The following is a 26,797-nucleotide window of genomic DNA, read 5'->3' as shown; positions in this document are numbered from 1 at the left end:
TATATAAAAATATTTGTTAACCTGTTACCTTTGGGTGGCTATTATTCGTTTGTTTCTCTGTCCTTTATTTTCTCCCATTTAATATTTGTTTATTTATTGTAACCCTGTCGTGTAATGTTGTACATTTAATGTTATAATTAACTCTGCCATTAAAGCGGGAGGTTTGGCATGCCACAAAACCAGGTTCAACCCACCATTTTTTCATAAAATGCCCTGTACCAAGTCAGGAAAATTGCCATTGTTACATTATAGTTCGTTTCTCTGTGTGTTCCGTTTCGGTGTTGTATCTCTGTTTTGTCGTAGTTCTCTTATAATTGATGCGTTTCCCTCAGTTTTAGTTTGTAACCCGGATTTGTTGATTTTTTCTATCGATTTATGAATTTTGAACAGAGGATTACTACTGTTGCCTTTATTATAGGTCGAAGTACGACCTGCAGTACACCGAATAGCAAGCTATACAGGGCCTCAAAATGACTCGGGTAAAACAGCAGGAAAACCAACGGTTTCATGTACTTGTATATAAAAAAACGACAACCGGCTCCTGACTAAAAATATGCATATAGATGCAGCGGGTTTAAACGTTTGAAGAAACTTGCTGAAAAAATTAAAGGAAACAATCGGTTCGATTTGAATCTGTTACCAGAACTTTGCATTCTGCATTTATATTCAAACTTATTTTTACACACCTCCCTGTACTTCTTCTTTGCTATTTCGTCTGCCTCTAATACGTCATAGACATGTATTTCCTCACGTTTAGCAGCCATTTCGGCAGCATTTTCCTCTGACACTTTTCTTCTAGCTAACACATTCACTATAGAGAATTCAATCAATGCAGCAAACACAAACATCGCTTGAAATAAAGTCCAAACATCGATTGCCTTTGGATATGATACCTGTGGTGCGTTGAGTCTTGCTGTAGAACCTTGAGATGACATAGTTAAGACTGTAATGGCACCTAAAGATATTCGTCCTGGAACAGCGAGAGGATGTAACCAAAACGAGACCCACGACATGATTACAATAAGCATATCCGGGACGAAAATTTCTAGCATGTAGTATCCAATGGCTCTTTGAAAAATAATTGTCAATTGTAGACAGGAAAATTTATTTTCTGTAAAACAAATTGTAAATAATAAATTGATCTACATATTTCAATGTTAAATAATGATAAAACAAAACGTGAATGACATTCAAATTGCAGATTCTAAAACGTTTGTTGACCTTAAAAGGGGTTGATAGTCTTGACTCGAGTTTGAAAGGATTTTATTCAATAATCAAATCCCAATTTCAATATATATCATTCCGGAGTTGATCTGTAAATTCCTGTAAAATAAAAGTTATGCTGATTATTATTTTGTTTGAAGTCTAATATAACAAAATGATTATTTATCTTTGTACTTACCTCCTGGAAACGAGTTGACATTGCATAGCTCAACACTGGTTGTTGGAGTATTTTCTATATTATACAGAGGCAAAATCGCATTCTGTATTGTAACAGGTTGCTCTTTCACCCACAAATACACAACAACATCAGAGGTTAAACCATCTGAAATAAGATATATGCATTGACGAATAACAAAAAGCAGAAATGTGTGTCATACATGTTACTAGTTCATAACTATTCGATCTTTTTACGTAATGTTATTTCTTAATCGTGAGCGAGTCAAAATTGACGTTCACTTTCTCTAAACGAATATTATGTACCTGACATTATTCTCAAGTTTTTTATGCAAAAATATGTTAAATGAGACACTATTATACTGAACAATATAGTTACACGTTAATTTTGATAACAGCTTTTACAGATACGCAATATAAGGACGACATGATCGTGTAATTTTGAGCTTTTGTATATGTAGCTGTTATTCTTGTACTCTCACGGTAAATGTGACGCTTCTGCAATTTAGATATATTATATGGACTATGGAAATACACATCACCTTATAAGATGTATTTTTCTGATTGTGATAGAGTAAAAATGAATTTTCAACATTTGCCCTCCCCTTTCTTTAGATAATTGCGTTATAGCATGAATCAACATCCCAATTCTGAAAGGACGTGACTGAGTATTCATGTTTTAATTCTTCTTATGTATGAAATACCTCATCAACCCAAAGTAATTATAAATATATCCTTCCTCTCTCTCTCTTTTCGACTTACAGCTTTCTAGATGGATGACACAGGACTGTGTTGTTTTGTTGCTGTTTAATGGATATAAGTCTCATAAATATCAAGTTCGACCATTGCATTAGACCGATTGATTATACAAATACTGATGCATTTATACTTTAATCAATAGATAAACAAGAAAACTTACAGCTTTCTAAATGAATTTTGCATCTTTGATGATCAAGTGGGTATAAGTGGAAATCCATTGAACAAGATAGTTGTACATGCAACCTGCAAAATACTTACTTTAAAGTAGTATTATTCTATGTATTCTAAACCAGAAATCGCATTAGCTATCTGTATTTGGCAAAACCTTTTGGAAATATGTTCATTTAATGTTGATAATTATTTAATAATGTCTGTTTAAGATAAGCGGCATTGATGGGTCTTTTGTAGACGAAACACGTGTCTGTTTGGTTTTTTTAAGTTTTATATCTGCTGATGTTCAACGCTCATAATTCGATTATGAGGATAAAAATGAAGAAAAAGCAGACAACACCATCACCAAAGAAAAAAGACTATAGCTCTACAAAACATTCCTTTTCTACCTTAGGCATAGATTACCTTAGCTGTATTTGGCAAAACTTTTAGGAATGTTTGTTCTCAATGCTCGTCAACTTCGTACTTTATTTGGCCTTTTTAACTTTTTTGGATTCGATCGTCACTGATGAGTCTTTTGTAGACGAAACTCGCGTCTGGCGTATATACTAATTTTAATCCTGCTATCTATGATGAGTTTATTTACACAAAATAAACAGAAAATGACTGGCCTGCTAACCCTTCAGAGCATCTTGATGTTTTTGTTGGGTCCGATTCGTTGTCATTCAACATTTTGATTCAGTACATTATTTTGTATTCCTGTAACAAGCAGGAGTCATTATTAGATAAAACACCATAAATCTATTAAAATACTTATATCACACCTTAAACTGTAAAGGACCGTTCCATTATGATATATATGCATCAATGTATTCGGTTTAGTGATGGTGTGTAGATCTCCTTTTTTAGATTCTGGAAAGAAAGTATCCGGGGTCCAAATACTACTAATTTCATCTTGAGTCAATTTTAGAGTTATGTCTGGATGGCTGAAATTAAGGCGATGGTCAACCCATTTCTGCCGTAAATAACATGTTATAGAAAAATCCTGTAATAAAAACTTTCATTTAACATGTAAATTGAAAATTTCAAAGCTTATTCTAAATTATATAGACATTTTACCCTTATTTATTTGATATCTACTTCATCCAGCAAACATGAATGATTAGTACTGTCTTTTGTACGAAAGATAAACAGATATTAGGAGTAATTTTAACTGTTTGTAAATACTCCTTAAAATCGGGACTCAGTGGCCGACTGGTCTAAGTAAAATGAAGATATAATTTTCAATTATCACTAGCTAGTTAAGACTATAGCTATCAAACGAAAACCAGTCGAGTTAAGTAGCATTAGACTCTGGGCTCGAATAGGATTGACAGTTTTACTGGTTCCATCCAAGTTTTCATTCTTCATCTGTTAATAAAAATATCTTCCAAATTATAGCCCCGATTTCTAAAAAAGTGGCGTTGAACACCATCACTCATCAAATTGGTCACTTGCTATGAAAAAAATAAACTTTGGTTTTTTCAAAGGTTTTCATTTCCGTATTCTATTATGTTTTTTCAACTCAGTGGTATAATTCTTTTACTTATTTAAATAAATATTTTGTGTGTTAATTTGTTTTATTTTTAATCATGTTTTTGTAATGGCGATGGCCACTTGTGGAAAGTAAACATATTTACGCAATAGCAGTGTTAAATGCTTTATATGGAAGAACTAAGTAAAACGATTGGCAGGACACTATTGTTTTTGTTCATGGATTATAAGTCATACATTGTAAATAAGGTCGTTATATTTCTCATTTGAGTTGTGCCACATTTTGTCATGTCCTATAGAAATTGTTGTATTATTGTCAATGAGACAACTCTCCATCCAATTCGCAAGTAAGTAAAACAAGTTAACCTTATATTTATAGGACGGCCTTCAACACAGAGTCTTTCCTCAAACCGAATAGCAAGCTATGATAAAGCATACATATGGAAAAATCAGAGAAACGAGATACACGTACGTATGAACTACATCCTAATTAAGAAATAATTCTTTCATGCCATGCTCTATGCTCATTTTAACATGGGTAGGCATTATATTTGTTAATATCTTAATACCGAGCGTTAGCGAGGTATTAAATGTTTACAAATATAATGCCTACCCATGTTAAAATGAGCATAATGCATGGCATGATAGAATTATTTCGATTCTAATTGGAATATTTTGAACTTTTGTATTCGAAGCGGACCTATAGTAGACGCTCGAAATTTCGCCATTTTGATTTGATGAACAAAAACCTATAGAAAAATCAACAGTTTATCAATGAAAAAAGAACAGAAACCTTTAAACTTACTTTTAGAATGTTTTTATTTTATTTCGTAGCGAGCAACACCAACACAAATGTCCATTTTGATCTCTGGCGTTGTTCAAAATTCATCTGACGTTGCCATTTCAATTGTGACGTCAATCACGTGCAGCCCATGTTCTATTCGAATTAGAACATGGCTTTGTACCGAAAGCTAAAGAAGCACGTCATATTTGAATTAACAACAGGTTCCTATAATAACCTATAATAAATGACTGCATTGCATGGTTTTGGTCCCGAAACAGGACAGATTACACGGAACTGTACATACTATGTTTGTGGTGATTTTTTAAAATTCTGAATGAAAAGAAAATATATTTGATTGGTTGATTTTTCCAAGCTTTAGATTGATTGATTGATTGTTGGTTGTTTAACGCCGCTTTAGATCATTTGCATTCGATAACAGTACAAACAGCATTATATTAAAAAATAATTCTATTTTCATTTCATTGATACATGTTAGTGTTTTGTTGTTTGATAGTCTGGTTTAACTATACAAATACTGTAACGACTAATAAATTGCGAACAGACATCCAAGGTGGCGACTGTGATAAATAATTGAACGCTTACAATTGTTTTATATGGTATGCGAATTTAGAATGTCGGGTACAAATGCTGTATATGTAAGAATATAATACATTTGAACTTATTATATTTTATATACCATCTCGTTAACGTTGACATCATACATTTCTGTGATAAATAACTGCACGCTGACATTGGTTGGCTGCTCTTCGTATATATCTAAAACATATATAACATATTTATTTATACATATGGTTCCATTCAATATAACTAGGATCAATAAAAAATTGGTAAGGGAATATTTTTTATCTTTAACAAAGAAAAGGTAACGACTGTTCATTGTTTATCTGAAATTATATTATTGAAGGCCTTCCGTTGACCTATAGTTGTTAATTTCTGTATTATTTTGTGTTTTGTTGTCTCATACCACTTTTTTTTTATATCAGAAAAATTTATAATATATATTTGTACATACTGTTAAGCACTTAAAAGTCCGCATTGTTAATACTGTTAACATTTATAGAGTATCAATTAAAAAGAAAGCAGCCGAACTTAATTTGACTCTTTTGAAATAATTTTCCTCATTTTACTTCCGATATTTTGGATAGTCTGCGTTGTATTTCAAAGTAAATAATTTTTTAGCACTTACCGCCCAAATCTATGCCAGGGGGGATTCTTTTGTCATAATCTCTGTGATCAAGGATGTCTTGCAGAATTTGTCGTCTAACAGTTTTGAAAATAAATGTTAAAATAATAAAAACAAAAGTAAGAGGAGAGAACACCTTTTCAAATATGTTATAGTGTGGCAATGCAAGAAAGGGGTTTTTATATTTTAACAGATAAATAAAATATATGTGAACCAAATATACATGTAGTTATATAAAAAAAACTCTAATAAGTAAGACATTCATATGACGAAAAAATAGTAAGCAGTTTGTAGGCAGTCGCTTTAACATATATATGGTCAACGTCAATGGATTAATGTAGGACGGAAACGTCGTAGCAAAACACAAATGTTTACAATTTAGTTATGAAGTATCAATGGCTTCTATTCTCTAACATATTAAGATGTATACACGTTGTTTATGCCATCGCCAGCAGATTGTAATATCTGTGTCTCGCAATATGCGATTAACGTCGAAGGCAAAACTTAAATGAACAAGCTTCCGGTAATACATGCTAAGTTTTTGTGTCACAGACGCAAAACGTAGCAGCACAACAAAATTCAAAACATCTTTTGCATACATTTATATACATGTACAGTAATATGTGCTATGGGATTTAACATATTTGGTTAAAATATTGGTTTTTTTTTTTGCTTTTTCAGTTTTCTCAATTTTGTCGTTTTGTTTTCGATATGAAGCTTATGAAGAACAAAATAAAAAGCACTTCGAAAACAATAACTAAAAAATCTTATGATAGAATACACATTTTTAGTACTCTTTGTTTAGTGTTGTTTGTGCTTATTATGTAACTCGATCTTTCAGATGAAAATCTGTTCAACCTTTCACGTTAACTTACTATTGTATCATTAGTAAAGTATTATTTGTGTATAAAATGGTTGATGGTATTGGTACAAAAGTCACTCAAAAATACATATTGTAAGTTGTGTGACGAGTCATTTGAAAGCATATTTGTAAGTTACGATGTTTATTTTTTGTTCTTAAAAAATCCTAGATATTCAACATTGCATATCTTTTTCTAGATAATTGAAAATAGAAACTTACTGGAGTGATATGGCTTCAGTACAAACATTGTACAATGTGAAAACCAACATGGATGAAAACACAATTTTTTCAAAACCAAAACCATTCATATTCGTCATAGGATACTAGTACTTCCTGCATTAAAAATGAAATTTATTTTAATATATTTCCTTTCATATGTACGATGTATATGGCATGTGAACTTGTAAACATCAATAACAATTAAACTAATATTGAATGAAGAATTCCATATACACTGTGTCCTGTATAGCTAAATATGCGGTGTTGCTCATTTGTTGGATGCAGTACGGTTACATATGGCTGTAAATTTCCGTGTCATTTGGTCTCTTGGCAATCATACCAAATCTTCTTTTTTTACATATAGAGAAGTAAACACAATTGAACGAACGAAATATATGAAATATACGTAAAAACATATTGATTGCATGACTGCTTGCTGTTTGCCTAAAGACCTGTAGCAAATGGTGCGTCCATATTCAGTAAGAAAACAAGTTTATGATAAATCCAATAGGACGTTTCCGTTTAGTGGATGAGGGAGAAGAAGGCCTTAGGGCAGGAGTTTTGACTGTCACTGGTAGATTATGTTATGTTTCATAGAGATAAACATTTTACTCTACAAATGCCATCAAAAAGAGTAATTTAACAATTCAAATTAAAACGTCCTCAATCCGACCATGCGTGGCTGTGTGTTTTACATCCCATATCTAAACGATCGCCCCATTCTACACGGATCTTACTATCAAGGGGTGTCCATATTCATATCCCTGTTTTAACTCTTGAGCTTCAAATAAATGAGAGGATCTTCAAATGATACAATAAAACGAAAAATATACAAACGAAAAGATGGATAGTTGTCTCATTGGCACTCACACCACATCTTCCTATATCTATAAAACGTGTATACACGACGAATGTCACTATCGGTCAAGCTTTGCTTTCTTCCAGAACACCTGCTTACACCTGAAATATGTGCACAATTCCTTGTAGTGGTTAGTTAAAATTTGTATGTCTTTTCCTGTCCTTTCTTTAGGTTATTGTTTCATTCGTCTTTTTGAGACTAAAGCTTTATAGTCTTCTCATAAATGTTTATCTACTTGTTCCTTGTTATTACTGGCTTTGAATGTTTACGATCAGTAAGAAACAGTTTTGATTTTTAAAAGTTGGGTATTCGACGAGTGTTAGAAAAATAAATACGACATCAAGTCAAGTCCAGTTTTATAGATATTGATTGCTATATGCAATTTAGATAGATTTTTATGGTAGTGAAAAGAATGTTACATGTATATGAGAAGGTGGTCAAAAACCACTCCACTTATATCAATTGCAATACATGTACAAAATCGGAACCATGACAGGGAAAACAGACTAATAAACAGAAAACAAAACTAGAATTGGTAGTGGCATACACTGCGTTGTCGTTTCAGTACACATCCAAAATAAACATCTTAACCTACTGATACAAATTAAATCAATTTTTAAGTTATTCTATTTTTAAGCATACGCCTATTTACTCCTAATCGATTTATGAAATGACAGTTCTCAACAAACAGCAGAGAAGTTTAATCGATGAAAAGGAAGTGCCAAATTTCCCTGTTTATTTTTCCATCATAGGATCAGCTAAAAATGTGACAGTTTTCTAAAGTAACAGAAAGTAGAAGATCCGTTTAAAGCAAATGTTTCCCGAAGATTAAAAGTGCATCTGATAAAAGATTTTTGACATTTTAAAGAATTAAATGTCTACTTTAACCGTTTCAATTTGTGTGTGTAAATATATCATTAACGACACTCAAAGTCAAGCTTCAATATAATACATATGCCGTAAAACGTCACTTTGCAACAGATTTTATTGTATAAAATGTAAGTGTCCATATATGTGTTTAGTGTAAGGTTTTATATACATGCATGTTATCATAAAGTACATAATACAATTATAATAACATATGCAAGTCTAAACAGCGTTCATATCTATGATTGCATTGGATAATTGGATAAAAACCTCAATTTTTATACGTGTGCATGCAAAACAAATTTATTGGTAGAGGTGTCTAAATACAGCACAAAAAAACATTTTCCAGAAGACCAAAAAAGTGAAAAAGTATATTTTAATATAACATGTATACATACTAAAACTGGATACAAGTGCGGATACTTCTATTTTAGACAAAAACGTCACACATTAGCACAAATGCTAAAACTATGAAGATTTCAGTAATTTGGCCTGAATTGGTATCGATTAAGAGAAAATAAATGTGTGTTAAAAACTGAAACCGATGAAATATTTATGTAACAAAAGTATTTTACTTTCCCTTAAAAATCAATTTGAGCAAATTGTTAAAAAGCCCTGATATTTTGCTTCTCTTTTGAATATCAACAAACTTTCTCAGTTGTATGGTCGGAAACTAAGCTTATACTAATAGACTTAAGAAGATGTGATATGAGTGCCAATGAGACAACTGTCCATCCAAGTCACATTCAAAAATGTAAACCATTATAACATGTATAAGTCAAAGTACGGTCTTCAACACGGACATTGACTCACACCGAATAACAATCTATGAAGGGTCCCAAAAAGTACATGTTTGTACAAAATCAGGGTTAAGCTCGGGACATTATTTTCCCTAAATGATCTACCACAGTAACACGGAGGCGTTTATATAATGAGTAGGCTATATATGAAAGGAAACTTAGGTAAACTTCATTGAAACATCAGGCAAAATCTATTCAAGAGAGATGACTATCTTAAAAGAAAAACATTAAGTTTCCAATGCCTCAAAAATAAGTTGATTTATATTCTTACATGTAGTTGTACACCTACCTTAAATTGGTAATTCTTTCACATGTACTCATAACTGGTTAAACTAAAGAGGAACTAAATTTTGTACTACAAAACATTTCCTTGTCATTTATGGTATGTTCTAAATAGTATTGAATTTTGAAAAAAAAACCAATACTAATTTAAAAACAACGAGGAACTTGTGCATTCTACATTTATTAACTTTTTCCTCGATTATTTGCAAATTAAGCATAATGTAATTATCTATTTATAACCTTCTATGGATTATATGACAAAAATCTTGTTCCTGTTATCAATTTCATTATTTTGGTTTGTTTTATTGTAACTTTGACTTTTTTTTTACCTTTGCACGTACAAATCACCATGAAACTAAATTATATATAAATATATGAAAATTATATAAAACATGTTTTTATTCTAAATACTAGGTTGATATGATTTTCTAATTACTGATGGTTGTCCTATTTGCTTTGATTAAAACACCATCGAATGTGATTTATCACCGAATTTGGACTTATCATGTGCATTACGATATCAGATAGTTAAAGATGTGACTTTCGTTTGATATAAGGTATTTACAGGTACAGACAAACTGCTAAAACAAATCTTTACATCTATAAAACTATTTTGTAAAGAACTTTAAATGTACTTGTTACTTTAATTTGTGGTAAATAAATCTCCGACTTTATAATTACCACGCTGAAGTACGTCCATTATTCATAGTTCATTATTCAAAATTCAATAATGAATAATGAAATAGTTCACTATTCACTATTCAATGTTTAAAAAATTAATAATGAATAATAAAACAGTTTATGTTTCATTATTCATCTTAAAGCGGTGAATAGTGAAATGAAAATAAATAAAAAAAATCACTGTGACACTAGTACTATAGCTATATCCCGTATTTCTTAACTCGTCTTTTTGGTGTTATCTAACAAACATTCAAATTAATATCAGAAAAAAAAAAGAAAAAAAAAACACTCTGTAAATTTTTATTTGATATATCTATCTAGTTCCTAGTTTCGGAGGATAAACTAGTGGGTTTTCTTAACTATTTTTAACAGAAATTCCTTGGTTCAATGTATGGACGACCTGAATACCAAAACACATTTTTCAAAATTGAAATACTCTACGTGGTCTTTCTTTTTACATTTTCACTGGACTTTGCTATTCTTCATCCTTTAATAAATTGTAGATAAAACAAGTCAATTGTGCCGTAATGACCATTAGAGGGGTCCCGGAGCACCTAAATGCCAAAATACGCGTGAAAATTAAGAATTAGCCAATTTTGAATAATGAAATAGATATTTTGAATAATGGAACGGAATGCTACGACCCTTTAGCCCCTAATTATAGATAAACCGTATACCGCTTAAAAAAAGAACATATAATAATCTCTCAAATAGAGACCACTATTAATAGAATAGCAAAAATAAGGTAATCTCTCAAATAGAGACTGCTTTAATAACTAAATTGTTTTCAAAATAATAACAAAACAAAAAAATATATCTTATCTCTCAAATAGTGTAATAATAAGAAAACGTTTTACATACAAAACGACAAAATAAACTTAAACACTGTTAAAGAGTATTTAACGAATTTAAAGAAGAAAAATGTATTAACAGACGAAATCAATACAAAGGAAAAATAATATCTCGAATAGTTAACTAATTGAAGAGTTAATAAATAAAAAAGAGGAAACAATACCAAAAAACAGAAAGACGAAAAAAGATAAAAACGATTGTATAAACAGGTGTCGTTTCCCCATAAGAGAAATCAAATTTGAACTATTCTATATATTACAAAGGAGGAAACATATAGGCTAGGGATACCTGATGAGGATAAGCCTAGGTCTAAAATGACAATAACCGAAACACCTTTATTTTAAGTACACACACAATAATTATTCTACAAACATGCCATTGTGAATTTCTAGAAAAATATGGAAATAAATGCAGAAGAATGTATTCCATAACCGGAAATATTTATCCTACACTGAATTTACCAGCTCTTAAGTACTCTAAATGTATGCATATAGAAAATTGAATTAAAAACGAAGGATTATGATAAGATATACTGGATTGGTCCTGGACTCGATTGATTTTAACAACCCATTAGTATAGGAATCATTTTGATGTCGACTTTTTCCAGAGTTGTACCCTATTGTAACATTTTGGTGATGTTGTTCAGAGTTATACCCTCTTGGATCATTTTGAAGATGTTGATTTTCTTCGGAGTAATACCCTCTTTGGTCCTTCCCATAGGTTCCATCAGGCTTTTTTTTGTATATCTTATAGATGTCGTCAACTTGAAGTCCGTTTTCTTCATGACTTTGGTGTCGTGTTGCATGATATGTTTTATTAAAGGAGGTCGTAAATAGTATGTCTTGCGTTTGTGTTTTGACTTACATTTGTCTATCTTCTTGGAGAGAGCATTTAAACTGTTAAGTTTATACCCTTTATTTTTGCCTTTTATTTCATGTTTATCTGGCGATGGCGGCCACAATAAAGTTTTAGACCTTTCACTTCTACGTAGTGTTTTTGATATTTGTTTTTCATCTTGTTTTGCCATGGCCATTTTGTTCTCTTAATTTAATCTTTTTATGTTCAGGCTTTGTAATAGAATGTGACTACGAATGAGCTATGCAAGTTATATTCTTGCTTGTATAGATTTTGTATAAAGATGTTAGTTGTATCATGCAAGTTACACCCTTGCTATGGGTTGCTATTGATCTATTGTTTTTGTAGATGACTGATCTAAGCTAACTATGGTATTACAAAGGCAAGTAATAATCTTGCTTTTCAAATATTGGTGTACTTGATATGGAAAGTTGTGGCCAGCAAGCTATATCCTTGTTGTATTAGCACAATATTAAATTTTGGTTGTAGCCTTGCTGGTAGATGACTGATCTAAGTTTTCTATGGTATTACAAAGGCAAGTAATAATCTTGCTTTTCAAATATCGGTATACTTGATATAAAAAATTGTGGCCAGCAAGCTATATCCTTGCTATATTAGCACAATGGTAAGTTTTGGTTATAGCCTTGCTTGTACAAGGTTTTATTGAAATGTAGGATAGTTTTTCCTTGCAAGATACAACCTTGCTGTATTGGTATATTTATATGTTGTTGATAACGGTTGGTGACTATTTGTAGTTCAGGCAGGCTCTAAGCTCAGTATGTTTTCATAAGGGCAAGTTATAATCTTGCTTTAAGTTAGAAGTAATCTTTTTATGGATATAGTTGTACCCAGCAAGCTTTATCCTTGCTATATTGGCATACAAGTAGTATTGTGATGCATTTAATTCTGTTGTTCTATCTAATGGGTTGATATGCAGTTCTTTATTTTAATTAAATCGCAAATTGATTTTAAAGCTAGGTTTAATGACAGGTGTTCTGAGATCTGGAGTAATTATTGAAAAAGAGACAACACTCTGTAGATATTCCGCCTACATGTTCTTTATTGTTAGCAAGCTTGAGCCTTGCTCGGTTTAAATCTGTTAATATCAGAGTTGTACAATTCTTTTGCAGATTCTTCTTATCCAAAGTTTTGCCAATGTTGGACCTGTCTGAATTCCGTCTGTGTATGCTTTATAGTCTACGTAATATTTAGTTTTTTGTCTTTGGAACTTTGTTGGACGTAGAACGTCGGATGAGAAATTCGGCGAGGTGTAGAGATTCGGTTGGGCCTTGACTGTTTTAAAGACTGTTTTGTCTGATTGTTGTTGTTTAAATCTACTTTACTTTGTTTGGCTTTTGTCGTTACTTTCAGGTTTTGTTGTTAATGTTCCGGATAAGTGCATTTAGGTAATAGATTTGTTGTATTAGCCTAGCAGTGTGTCCTAAAAACGCTTCTGTAGGATTTGGGTGGCCGTTTACGTCGTTGTATGCTACAATAGTGTAAGGCGGACACTCAAGTATAATGACTCTTGTGTGTTTATGACGTGCCTGGATTTGTGCTTTCCAATCTGACAGACGGTTTGCTATGTCATCAATCTTACTATGATATTCTGGGATATCGAGGGTCAGCTGTATGTGTTTGTCAATTTTTGTAGTGAGGTTGCAAGTTCCAATTCACAAGAATATGATATTTTTCTCCTTTTTTTAATAGTTCTTTTTAATGTGGACCAAAAAAGTTTGAATTGTCTATTTGTAAACCTGGATGAGAAATAATTGTCAGGTCCAGAAATTTCTCTATTGTTATTTCTTGTTGGATATATTTTCCTTTGCTATCAGAAATTATAATGGCTTTTCTTTTACAAGTTTTATTTTTGGCATCACCAAAGTTTATTTTGAAACAGTTTCCTCTGATTTAAACAAGTGACATAGATATATATAGGTTTAATAGTGTTGTACAACCGGTATATCTACCAGGTGTCTTTAGCACGGGAAAAGATGGCGGACCCCGGGCGCGAAGTTTTTACAAAAATGAAAAACTAAATCCTTATAAATATCATAAATTACTACGATTTTGTAAAGAAAAACTTATAAATAGTTAAGTGCACTATACAAGGTGTGACACGGATATAATACAATTGGGAATATATGGACTAAACACTGGAAAAATTGGAAAAATTCTCTCAGGATCTTTCAGACGTCTTCTTTCTCTCAGCCTTGCTTTCGTTCTCCTGAAGTGGTTTTAGGTAAAGCAACGCAAAGCAATGTATAGCAATATTTATCAGATACCTGTATGAGTAGTACGACGATTTTTACTAGTAGAGTAATAACTGCCTGCATGTAGAAGGTAAATCAATTTAATATGATTAAGGGGTTTTTATTGCTCAGTATTTATTTTTCTTTAAGGTGTTTTTGAGTATTTTTGTTGTTTGCATTTCCAATGTTTTCGATTTTCCAATTGTTGATTATCTTCTTTCTATTAATGTTGCATTGTACATGTACATATGCATGTAATACATTTGAAAGCAATTTGAACATTTAGTAGTATAGATTCTAGACATGTTTTTATCACGAAGAGTTAATTTTGAGAATCAATGATGTCCGTGATCTAATATTTTCAACTTGTTTTGGATCCAACAGAAATTTTCCAAAGATGAATTGACTTCATCTATTCAGTTGTCAATGTGAAATAATTGTGGTTTCTTTTGTTTCCTTCGCCAAAAAAATCATTATTCTTTAATTTTCATATTTCTAATTTTACACTAATGATAAACATATTTTTACAAAAAAACATGTAGACATCTGTCAACATATGGTGAGATTCACCTTTGAACTCCAATCATATTTAGTGTCACATACAGTATACAATACTTTTCTGGTTACATGTTTCGTAAATCAGGTGAGATTTTTAACGGATAAATTCAGAATGTATTTCAAGATTGTTCTTAATACTTCGATGACAATTATTATAGTCACTCATCTCTTGGTGTTTTTTTTTCATTTCATTTACCTTATTGTGTTTAGATTATTTAATAATTTAATTATGGATGTTACGCGTCTTCCAATTAGCTGACGTTGTTTTATTTATCAGCTATACACAATTTAGTCATCAACGTTTTTTCATGTTTTACTCCGGTTTAGAATGGAATTTAGAATTAAATTATAAGAAATAACTGTAATATTTTATTTGTCTATTCGAAATAGCATAAAAATATGTGGTGCACACTTTCAAATAACTGAAGTTGTTTTCGCATTTCTATGTTTCGTTTTTGCAATTAAGTCTTCATTTAACAATTGATTTATACATGTTATATTTATTTTTTAGAACGTTTCGTAAGGAAGATTAGCATTTTGTTTTGTTTTAAAATGAATTGAGGCACTTGTAGTATACTTTAAATTTCAAGGTTGTCAATGATCAAATATTGCGTGTGTCACGTCAAACAGATTTGGTTTTAAAGATGTCCTTTGGAAATATTAATTATATTGGACATTGCATGGTTGTTGCCCGCAGGTCTTCATTTATTTAAGATATTTGTAAAACGTTTAAAGGAAGAAAAAATATGGTTTTTGTTTGTTATTGCTCTTGGATAGATAAAATGTGTGTCAAGTGGGGAACATTGAAACTATGTTCCTTAAGTTTCAGCTGCATGTTAGAATGGATCTACTATCAGTGAAGATGGAACTCCTGCGTTGAATGTCCAGTAGATGAATACTGGGTGAACAAAACTTACTGTGAACCTTGCCCGTTTAACGGAACGACCGAAGGGGAAACTGGTGTCACGACCCGTGATTATTGCAAAGGTAAGTCTTTGTTTAGATGGAAGTAAAATAATAAGGGTAATACTCTCAGTCATAAGTGATGCTTCATTGTTTTACTTTATTCATCCCACTGTTTTACTTTTTATTTTGTCGGGTTGTTGTGTCTCTGACATAATCTCCATTTCATTCTCTATTTTATTATAGAATATTTTGATCTACAGAAACTTGAAAAAATCTTATTGTAACATTACACTTTGCATGTACGTCCACTGTATTCTACCTAGTACATAGTTTCACGTATGTTTCGATCGATCTAATGTCAACTTCCATTTTAACATGTCATCGCCTTGGTAAACATGCTTTATCTTTGCACACAAACTTATTCTAATGTCGATTCCAGTAAATGGATGTCATACGAACAATATTATATTAATCTGTATGTAATTGTACTCATATGGATTTCATATCGTAAAAAAATTAGAATAGAATGGACTAATGTTTTAATGCAAATGAAAGCGCCCAATGCTGAGCTGAATATTTAAATAAAATCATATAAAATGATCACAATGATTGTTTAAAACAATTGCAGATGAAACAAAAGCACAAGGAAAACAATACACAAAAAATAATAAAATCAAACCATATGATAAATACACATGTATGTCGTTGTGTGATTACATGTTAGCATCATTTGTATGTCCACATAGTGTGAAGTACTGGTTAATGTGTGATTTAGCATTGTTATGTTTATCTACTATTTGGCACTAAATGTTGATACTTAAATAATCAAAAGATCTTTTAGAATGCATTATTTTGAAACTCTGTCATTTGCAATAGAATTAAATCATTTGACGTTTTCAGATTTTACCAAGTATTACTCCTTCTAAACTTAAAGACAAATTAAAATAGATGGTTCTGTTTTGACCAACGTAGATAAAGTATCTTGTCTTAGGGAGAGATAAATCGCACTTTATAAAAAAAAATAACTCTGATCCAACACAAAAACTTCTGTATAATTTATAAAGTTATTGTACTTGCGAAATAGAAGTAAATCGGTCAATACGCATGTCATATCACTCGATTTATTCAAAACAAAAACAAAACATTAGTTAAGACGGACATCTTACCTTGTATTTTCAGTTGGGACTGAATTCAAAAAGTCACACTTCAATTTTTGCATTACTTTTTTTAAATCAACTATCAAACTATACTGCAAACTCAGTTATATATTAAACTTATTGAATTACAGGTTGTCATGGAGTTTGTTTCGTTGCTGTCAAGTTTAAGGATTAAATTAATCTAAGTAAAAAACGATAGAATTTTAAGCTCGAACTATAGTTCCGAGACCACAATTGTCGTCCCTTGATTTTCGTTGTCGAATATAGTCCCTAGTGTGGACAGTGTGTTACTTGCCATTTTTTTTTATACCCATTTCAAATGTATTTTTCCATGTTTTATGCCGCAAATGGCAAGTCTGGGCTGAAATGACACTGTCAAAAAATTTGGGTCATGAACTTTAAAGTAAAGTAGTGAGTTGGTCCAGTAGACAAAGGTTAAAAATTAGCACATCAGAAGCTGTCAAAAGATTTCAAGACTCCCTTTACATTAAATTGTCCATATTTTTAGTTAGAGCCGATGAAGTTTTCTAATTTAATTTTGATATAATTGGCCCAAAAGTAGTACAACACACTGTCAACATTTTATTGAGAAAGCGCAGGTGGGAATTTTTTAATGTTCTTGTATTGTCTAAAAGAAATGCACTACGAAATAATTTGGGTCTCGGACCTATATTCAGACAGTTATCTTTAAATTGTTATATATATATATTTCAAATTAACTTGGACTTCCATTAAAATTAAAATTAATTAAGTGATTAAGTTAAAAAAAAAAAAGGATTTAAAGGTGACTATTAAAATCTTGTTCGAACTAAACATTCTACCTTTTTTTACTTTTAACTAAATCCTTATAGTGGAGTGACAAATCGGGAAAAGTCGCTTAGTTAAGGAGTTTAATGGACCGAAATACCTCACGGCTGAAAATTCACATGAAGATAGAGTAAACATTATACTTTCATTTTAGCCCTGTCGTAGAGTTTTCCCACGGTGCAGTTTTTTTGTAAAATCGTGTAAAAGTGAGATTTTCTGATTTTTTTCTTTTTCATTTTCAAACACGAGAACGCTTATAATAAATTCCCGAATGAAGATATCATAAACAAATTTGGTATCATATGAAAGAGTGATGTATCAGCTTTTATTTGACATCAAGCTTTAATATCAGATGAACATATAAATTGAGTGAATTGGACGATTTTCAAATGTATGTAACATTTTTGTCAATCTTACCGTCTATCAAAGTCTATTACATTTCTTATATATATCACCAATAGTAAATTTTCACAAAATATAGTGGAACAACCAATTCTTAAGAAGTTATGATATATAAAAGTTTGATAGAACATAAAAATCAACTTTTACGAGCATTTTTATAAAACTCATCACATAGCAGTATTTATACTACTCAATTTTCACCTCAATGATTCATGTAACGTTCCCCTTTCCTATTTACCCCTATCATATGAAATGCAATGTATTTATGCATTTTCTTAAGTTTTATAAAAAAGAATGTATATTTGTGTCAATAGTTCTGTCGATGTGCTTGAATAAGTACAGATGCTAAGGTTTAATAACTTTTGAGGTGCTTTTATTCTTGTTTTTCGAAAATACTAATTTTAAACCACATTGGAACACATCCGAAAAATTCCGGAAATTATTGTCAGTGCTAATTCCATTCAATAGTGGGTCTCATTGGGGTCTAAGCGTGACGCGGGATTGCCGATTTTAAGTAAGCGTGAAACGTGAAAGTCAAATTATTGTGCCGTGAAAACGGGAAAGTCTAGCGGAACATGGGAATTTACAACAACAAAAAATTGCTTAGAATACGTATATAGTGTAATTAAGCGGGATACAGGGATCTGACAAAACAGTAAGCGGGATCCGGGATCAGAACCCCCCAATGACACCCCCTTAATAAGAACTAGTAGAGTAACTTAGATCATGTTATTAAGCCTTTACATGTCCAAGAAGAAAACATTATCATGCATTTGAATTAGTGAGAGAGAGAAAACATGCGTGTAACGATGAATCAACTTTCGTTAAAACACGCTTCATGGCATTACAATGACTGGTATACAATGTCTATTCTGGACACAAAAGTCATACAACAAGCTAAGCAATTAAAGTATGTTGAGTCATTTGAGCGTGCCAATATTGTTTTAAATCAGTGACGCAAATTATCAGGCAGGCCATCTAGTGGTGAGTTTACTCGTAATAAATAACTTCAAGGACAAGCCGCTTCAACATTCAGCATGCATTGTTAACTATTTGATGAAATTAAAAATCATTTGCTTCTGATGTTTTAAATTAATCGGGACATGATGTTGCTTTTCAAATACTACAGTGCAGCATGTCTTCATTCATTAAGTCTACAGGATGATTTGTTAGCGAAAGAAAGAAAAAAACATGTTCGTTGTCGTATAGTTTGTGCCATATACATTTGTTTACAGATATTGCATTTTGTGAAAAAAAATCTAAAAAGCTGTTTATGATCGTTCGAGATTTCAAATCATTTCTATCTGTACAATGAATTCCAACCTTTCTCAGACTGGTAAACATTTTGCCTGGTTAGTAGATGACTATTTTTTTTCAAATTGATAATGATTACAATGCACTCTCATTTGATACTGAACGGAAATGTATACTTAGGCTGAGTGTGTGATATTCCTTTATGAAGAACCAGTACACCCCTGATTGAAATATGGTATTGGTATTGTCCAAAGTCTTTATGTAAATGGTACAACAGTTATTGAGATTTGGCCAATGACTGCTTTACAAACCATAAAAAAAAAAATTGTGGTATGATTGCCAATTCGAAAAATCGCCACAAAAGACAAAAAATACACATACATTTACAACTATAGGTCACCGTACATCCGTCAACAATAAGCAAAGCCCTTACCGCATAGTCGGCAATAAAGGGCCCAAATTGACAAATATAAAACAGTTCAAACGAGAATGTTGCGAGGTTCAACAAGTCAGCGGGAGCCCATCCCTCCCCTTACATCGGACATTGGTGTATATAAAAAGAAGAAGTGGTATGATTGCCAATGGAATAACTCTTCATAAGAGACCAAAATGACACAGATATTTACAACTATAGGTTACCGCACGACCTTCAACAATGAGCAAATCCCATACCACATAGTCAAAGAGACAATAAGGTTTATTTCAAATGGTGGTAGATCCAAATTGTTATTCAAGTCATTGAATGCAGATCAATAAGGAATTGTATAAAATTTCTTTGTGCACCTGAAAATAAACATGGGTTGATAAAATTTGAAGGTACACTGTAACTATGCACTATCGCACTACACTGATTTTGATTTGGAAGAACATGACAAAATATATATCGGGATATTTTCAAAATCTATAGACTGTCAAGCAATTTTGTGTAGGATTTGTAAGTGACTGAAGCGGCAGATATAAGAATTATTCTGCCGCCTCTTTTTGCCAATGAACAGATATTGAAAAGTTATTCCAGGGGTTGCATCATGTTAAAATCATGACAGTTATGTTTTTTTTTCTAATAAGGTCTTATTCTTTGATGTCAAACAAGATGAATTGTGATTTTAGACTGGAGACGTTTCTTCAACCAAAGCCACAAGACAGTTTTTACCTACTCACGACATATGCAACTTTTTAAAAGGATGTCTGGCACACCAAGAGAAACTCGCGGCGCTCTTACAGGATGCGATACGTCTTCTACAATCGAAATTGGCAAAAGAAGACAATAACAAGGGGTCGGGAAAAACATGCATGTATCAAAATTTGTCATTCTAGCTGGTTCTTATATTGACACATATTTTGCAGTGAAAATCACTTCACCGCGGATCAAATGATCCCAGAAGCAATGGTCAATCAGTACATGGTGATCTGAATAAACTCATATTGTCGGCGCCATACAATGACATCTACTTTTTTTCTCTAGTATTCCGTTACCTTTTCAAATTGATGTGCATATTGATGTCTAGTGATAGTGTTTTATAATTAAACATTGACAGCACCTTTTGAAGCGTAATATCCATGTGAATATTTATTTACATATATATCAGGCTTTCAAGTCTGCGATATATTCCATTGTTTATAGATATAAGAAGATATGGTATGAGTTCCAATAAGACATCAAGGTCATTTAACCATTAAAGGTCAAAGTTCGGTCTTCAAAACGTAGCCTTGGCTCGCACCGAACAGTGAGGGCTTCAAAAATTGACTAGTGTTAAACCAATGCAATGGTATAATCTATATAAAAACGAGAAACGAGAAACATTTATGAACCACATCAACAAACGACAACCTTGTCTGTTGTTTTATATAAAATTAAAAAAAAAACGTGCAATTGGTCTAGTACCGATTTATTTATTAAAATAAAAACAAACTTCATGTACTATAGGTTCATGAACATGAGGACTCATTTTTATAGTTCTTACATCCTTTTAAGTTTAAATAATCAGAAACGAATTTCATCATTTTTTTTCCATAACACTATGGACAGAGTGTAAACTTTACAGTTCTTATTTCTCCTCTGTTCTTTATGGCATTTTAACAAAACTTTCCCAAAAATGTCTTTATATATGGCCATATATTATTGCATAGCTAAATCTTAATTATGAATATTTTTTGTCGATAATTTCCGTAAATAAAGATATGTGTTTCATTTTCGTACATGTTGCAAGCGAGGGTACGTATCACTAATATCTGGTAATCAGACATAAATATGACTAGCTGTATTTGTGGAGCATTCGTAGCGCATGCTCACATCGAAAAAAAATCTCAGTTAACATGAGAGACTACCGAGAAATTGTCCAAAATGTCTAAAATTTGCAATTTTTTTAAATCCCCCTTTTGACCTTTGAACGCAGTTTTCAAAAATCTGCACCACTTTGGCACTATACGACATGCCTTAATCAAAGGATATTATATTTATCTACAAAATAAGACCAAAATTAGCCATGAGGTATTTCGGTCCATTAAATTTTCAAATTTACCTTATTTGTCACCGTACTATTAAATTTATAAGCAATAAACCAAACTATCAAAAAATATGGCTGTCTGTAAGATCAATATATAATAAAGTTAGCTGAAAAATAAGTGAAAATCTCGATTTGGAAAAGTTTATAATTTGATTTTAAAGAGAACTATCTGATTACAGTCCGAGCTAAATGTTCAACCTTTTTTTTACCTACAAATTGAATATTTTAATTTATCAGCAATGAACAAATCTACCACATAAAAAAACACTTTAGTTAGGGGATATTTCATAGCAATGCTCAGTAAATAATTGCAAAGGTATTTCGCCAGATTCCCATTTTCCTCCAAGTCTTTGGGAATCCAGCAGAATTTAAGCGTACTACATTTGTATGGATATCAAAAGATATATAAATGTGATAATCAATTTCGCAAAGCATATTGTGTTCACATTCAAAAAAGGATTTTGTATTGTAAGATTTCTATTTACAGGCATTCCAAATCCAAGTAAGTATATATCAATTCATAAGTTAGTTCAATTATACTTTTGTTTAGAGGCCAGCTGAAGCACGCCTCCGCTTGCGGAATGTTCTCGCTGTACTGCAGACCCATTAGTGGCCTTCGGCTGCTTTCTGCTCTTTGGTCGCTTGTTGTCACCTTCCTCATTTCCATTCTCAATATTATAGAAATCAAAATCCAAAGAATTGGTGCTATTTCATTTGGTTTACATTTTATTTTTGCTCTATTATATTTGCTTTACTTGTTGGTAAGATCAGTTTGATATATAGTATTATATTCCAGTTTTGCGTTCGTAGTTATGTGTTCTTTACATGTTCTGTTAATGCGTGTTTTTGGTAGTCATATAATATTTTACAGTTATAGTAATAGGCTTTATACTTTGCTTTTTTTTATCTTTTTTTTTTTTTTTATCGTTTTGCATTTTTGTTCTGCTATTTTTGTCCTGCTTTTTATATTTGTTTGGAAATCCATCGTTAACATGTTTCATAAATATAACATTTTTTTAAGTTTATAAGATCATATTCAAAAGTGTAAAAACATTATTGGAAAATGGACGCAATGCTTTTGATTAATAAAATAAAAGTATAAGGTAATGCATTTGGTAACTTAAGATGACGCCAATCCCCCCACCGCACCCCTATTTATTCAAAATACTGTACCGTCATAAACGATCTGTAGGTAAGAGATGAAAACCATTCAATAAAACCTTTGCTCTTTGATGAATGTGTTTTTGATGTGCATGTATCATTGGTAAACTTGGTTGTCTCAGGGATTAATCTAAGAGTGGATGTATTTTTTTATCGACAAATACGCCGTTTCCGATCATAAATTTTAATTGAAATTAGCACATTGTACTGAATTTAATAGGAATATAAGATAAACGCTACTTATGTCGTAATAAAAAAAATGAAATAAGTTCCTAGTGGTAAACTATGATATATAGTAATAGTGTCCATTTAATCCATTTAGTCCTTAATTATTTGAGTTTAGTTACCAATGGAGGGCCACATTGCTTCCTTCCGGGCTTTCTTTTTTGGTTATATAACTGAGAACAAAATGTTCACTCGCATTTTCAAACATTGGTAATATTTATACTGATAATGAAAGGTATATTCAGGTATGATAATAATTTATAAACCAGAAACAAATCAATTAAAGGCTTGAAAAGGGCAAAAGATACCAGAGGGTCAGTCTCTCTCATTAATCAAAAATAAACTAACAACATAATGGCTAAAAAAAGAAAAAGACAACAGACAAATAATAGAACACAATACACAACATAGAAAAACAAAGACTAAATAACACGAAACCCACCAAAACTGATATCAGGTGCTCATGAAGAGTAAACATACCTTAACCTATAATGGTTTACTTTTATAAATTGTTATTTTGGTGGAGAGTTGGATCAATGGCACTCATACCACATCTTCTTATTTCTTTATCCTGCTCCACATGTGGAATCCGTCGAGTTGATCATATTAGTACACTACCGGTCTAACTTAGTATGTCACATTCACGTAAAGGGGACTACATGTATATTGGAGTATAAGGCACATATTCGCCATCATCTGCTAAATGAATATAACATGGCGGTGAACGTCTGTTTAATTTCCGAGGTGATTCACCATTCCTTGTTAGCAGCAACCCACTATCAAGGATGTCATGATAGGAAATACACACCAGTAAATATCGTATCAATTGAGAGAAATATATTCCGTATGCAGGCGCTATCTAAATGTTGCTAGATATAAATGGAAAGTTCCCAATTGGAAAGCTGAAATCATCTTTTGTGTCGTAAAGTATTGTTTTCAACCAACCCTCATTGTGAATTTCTATATGTAAGCCAAGATATGAGGCAGAGTTAATTGTATCTGTTGCATCCTTTATCTCTAGCTCGGTAGGTTATAAAAGTTCAACATTGTCACCAAATTCTGAACTATTTAGTGAGAGAACACTAATTTTATAGCCGAAAATAAAATCAAAGGATACTGCTTACTATTTCCCTCCTTTCTAAGAAGTATAACGTCAGCCTCAAAAGATTAAAGGAATAAGTCGGCAATAAGAGAGACACAGTTGGTTCACATGGGCATGTCGATAGTTTGTTGACGAACACGTCCTCCAATCGTAACAAAGATGTTAATATGCACTGTAAATAATAGATATTTAAAAACAATATTAACATGATTAAGTTACAAAGCTCAATATAGGCAAAATTCAGCGAATTTGATGACCTGCAATTCATGTGTGCGTTCTAATGATCCGTCTAAAATACGAATTGCATGTCCCTTTGGTATATTTTGTCTATCTTTTGTTTATTACCTTACAATAGGACCATCACTTAAATGCACGCTTTTGACTTGGGACAGGCACATACATAAAGTATGTGGCAAGTTAGAACCCATACCTCCTTTAAAATGGGACAGTGTTGACCAGTACAACATCAGAACTATGTTCATGTGTATATAATACATTTTTAATTCATTTACAGCTGCATTTACAGTGACATTACCTGGAGGCGTGGAACCATACCAGAAAGATAGTATTATCAAATACAGCGAAGTCATGGATAGTGATGGAAATGCATACGATCCCTCTACGGGTATTTTTACTGTAGACATGGACGGTTTTTACTCGATATCTGTTACCATGATGTCAGTCCTTGTAACCGTTCACACTACTCTACGGAAGAATTGTGCAATTTTGGCATGTCTGTACACTAACAAATATCAAAATATGGCATCTCAAACCATCAATAAGCAACTGTTAGCAACGAAACGCGCGTCTGGCGTACTAAATTATAATTCTGGTACCTTTGATAACTATTTAGCAAATGACACGATTTGGGTACAAATAAACAACAAGGCATCGAGTCTTACAGCTAAAGTAATCTGATCCTGAGGTAGAAAAGCCTTAGTTTTTCAAAAACTCAAAATTTTGATAACAGTTAATTTATAATTATGAACATATCAATGATTACTCCAGTCAACACAGAAATGCTGACTACTGGGCTGGCTATACCCTCGGGGAAATAAATCTCCACCAGCAGTGGCATCGACCCAGTGGTTGCAAATAAACTCATCAAAGATACCAGGATTAAAATTTTATATTTAAGCCAGACGCGCATTACTTTTAACAAAAGACTCATCAGTGACGCTTGAATCAAAAAATATTTGAAAGGCCAAATAAAGTACGAAGTTGAAGAGCATTGAGGACCAAACATTCCTAAAAGTTTTGCATTTTATCATTTTTTCATTTAAATAAATACTGTTTTGGAACTTTGTCCTTACTTGTAAGCGATTTTTATTTTACATTTAGTAATCTTCAATCAACATTGCATACATGCATTCTAGTTCTAGTCCTCGAAATCATCCAGATTGTTGTGGGGTGCTAAATGTCTCAGTTTGATTATATTGTGAGTGATATTCGGTTCTGGTCCTCTTAGTCCTCAAGGTTGTTTTGAGTTGCTAAACATCTCGCTTTGATTCGATTGTAAATGCAAACACAGGTTCTGATAACTTTTCTGCATATCACTAACCTCTGGTTCGCATGGATCTAAGCAAACATCAGTAATACCAAGGCATTTCCCCACTACACACCTGGTTCAAGAGAGTTAAATACTTAAATATAAAGCCTACATCCATGAATGCAGGTATTAGCCGATGACTGGTGAACACAATTGATTCCACGTCGCGTCTCCTCTCGTCTTTTTTCATCGGAAGACACCTACACCCTGTAGATAAATATTCCGTCCAACTTCACAAATGATACATGATGCGCTTAATTGAATGTATGGTTGTAGGTACTGACCTTGTTTATCCTCATATAAACCTGTTGTAGTGTCCTTTTATTTATCCTTGTAAGTTTTGTACTTTTATTGTTTTTTTCCAGTTTTACAATTTACTTTTGGCATTATTCGGTACTTATAAGTCCCGTTAGTGTGTTATTGTGCCATGTTCATTTTTTATCCTTCCCCCACATGTTTGCTTATGTGCTCTGTGTATATATTTTGTGTTTCTTTGTTAATATAGTTGTTTGACTGCTGTACCTATATTTTTAATATTTTTGATTTTTTATGGCTTCTATTTATTTTATTCACACCTAGTTGTCAATACTATATATTGAATCTATGCAACTCATAAACATAAGGATTAAACTTGCTTTATAGCCAGCCTTAATCCACCATTGTCTATGTAAGGAAATGGCTGTACCATGTTAGGATATCACAGTTGTTTTCCATTAGTGTGATGTGTTTGAGCTTTTGAGTTTGCCATTTAATAAGGAATTTTTAGATTTGTACCTAATTTCGTGAGGTTCGGAATTTATATTTATATTTTTCTTTTTGCTTTTGGTATATTGAATCATGTCCATAAAACTGTA

The 26,797-nt window shown here is 32.0% G+C and overlaps 1 protein-coding gene and 1 long non-coding RNA gene across 2 annotated transcripts in view; both read right to left on the bottom strand.

Annotated features, from left to right (window-relative positions):
• Positions 1-26,797, bottom strand: part of LOC143085574 (glycine receptor subunit alpha-2-like) — a 50,600-nt gene that overhangs the window by 2,206 nt on the left and 21,597 nt on the right. The window lies entirely within an intron of this gene.
• LOC143043231 (uncharacterized) lies at positions 5,283-6,979 on the bottom strand. Its single transcript, XR_012968265.1, has 3 exons — positions 6,871-6,979; positions 5,793-5,866; positions 5,283-5,362 (listed from the first exon to the last, which is right to left on the bottom strand). It is a non-coding gene; the product is annotated as an uncharacterized LOC143043231 (long non-coding RNA).

The sequence above is a fragment of the Mytilus galloprovincialis genome, chromosome 8, assembly GCF_965363235.1.
Source record: "Mytilus galloprovincialis chromosome 8, xbMytGall1.hap1.1, whole genome shotgun sequence".
Taxonomy (NCBI): Eukaryota; Metazoa; Mollusca; class Bivalvia; order Mytilida; family Mytilidae; genus Mytilus; species Mytilus galloprovincialis.
This window is presented reverse-complemented; position numbering and strand designations above follow the sequence as displayed.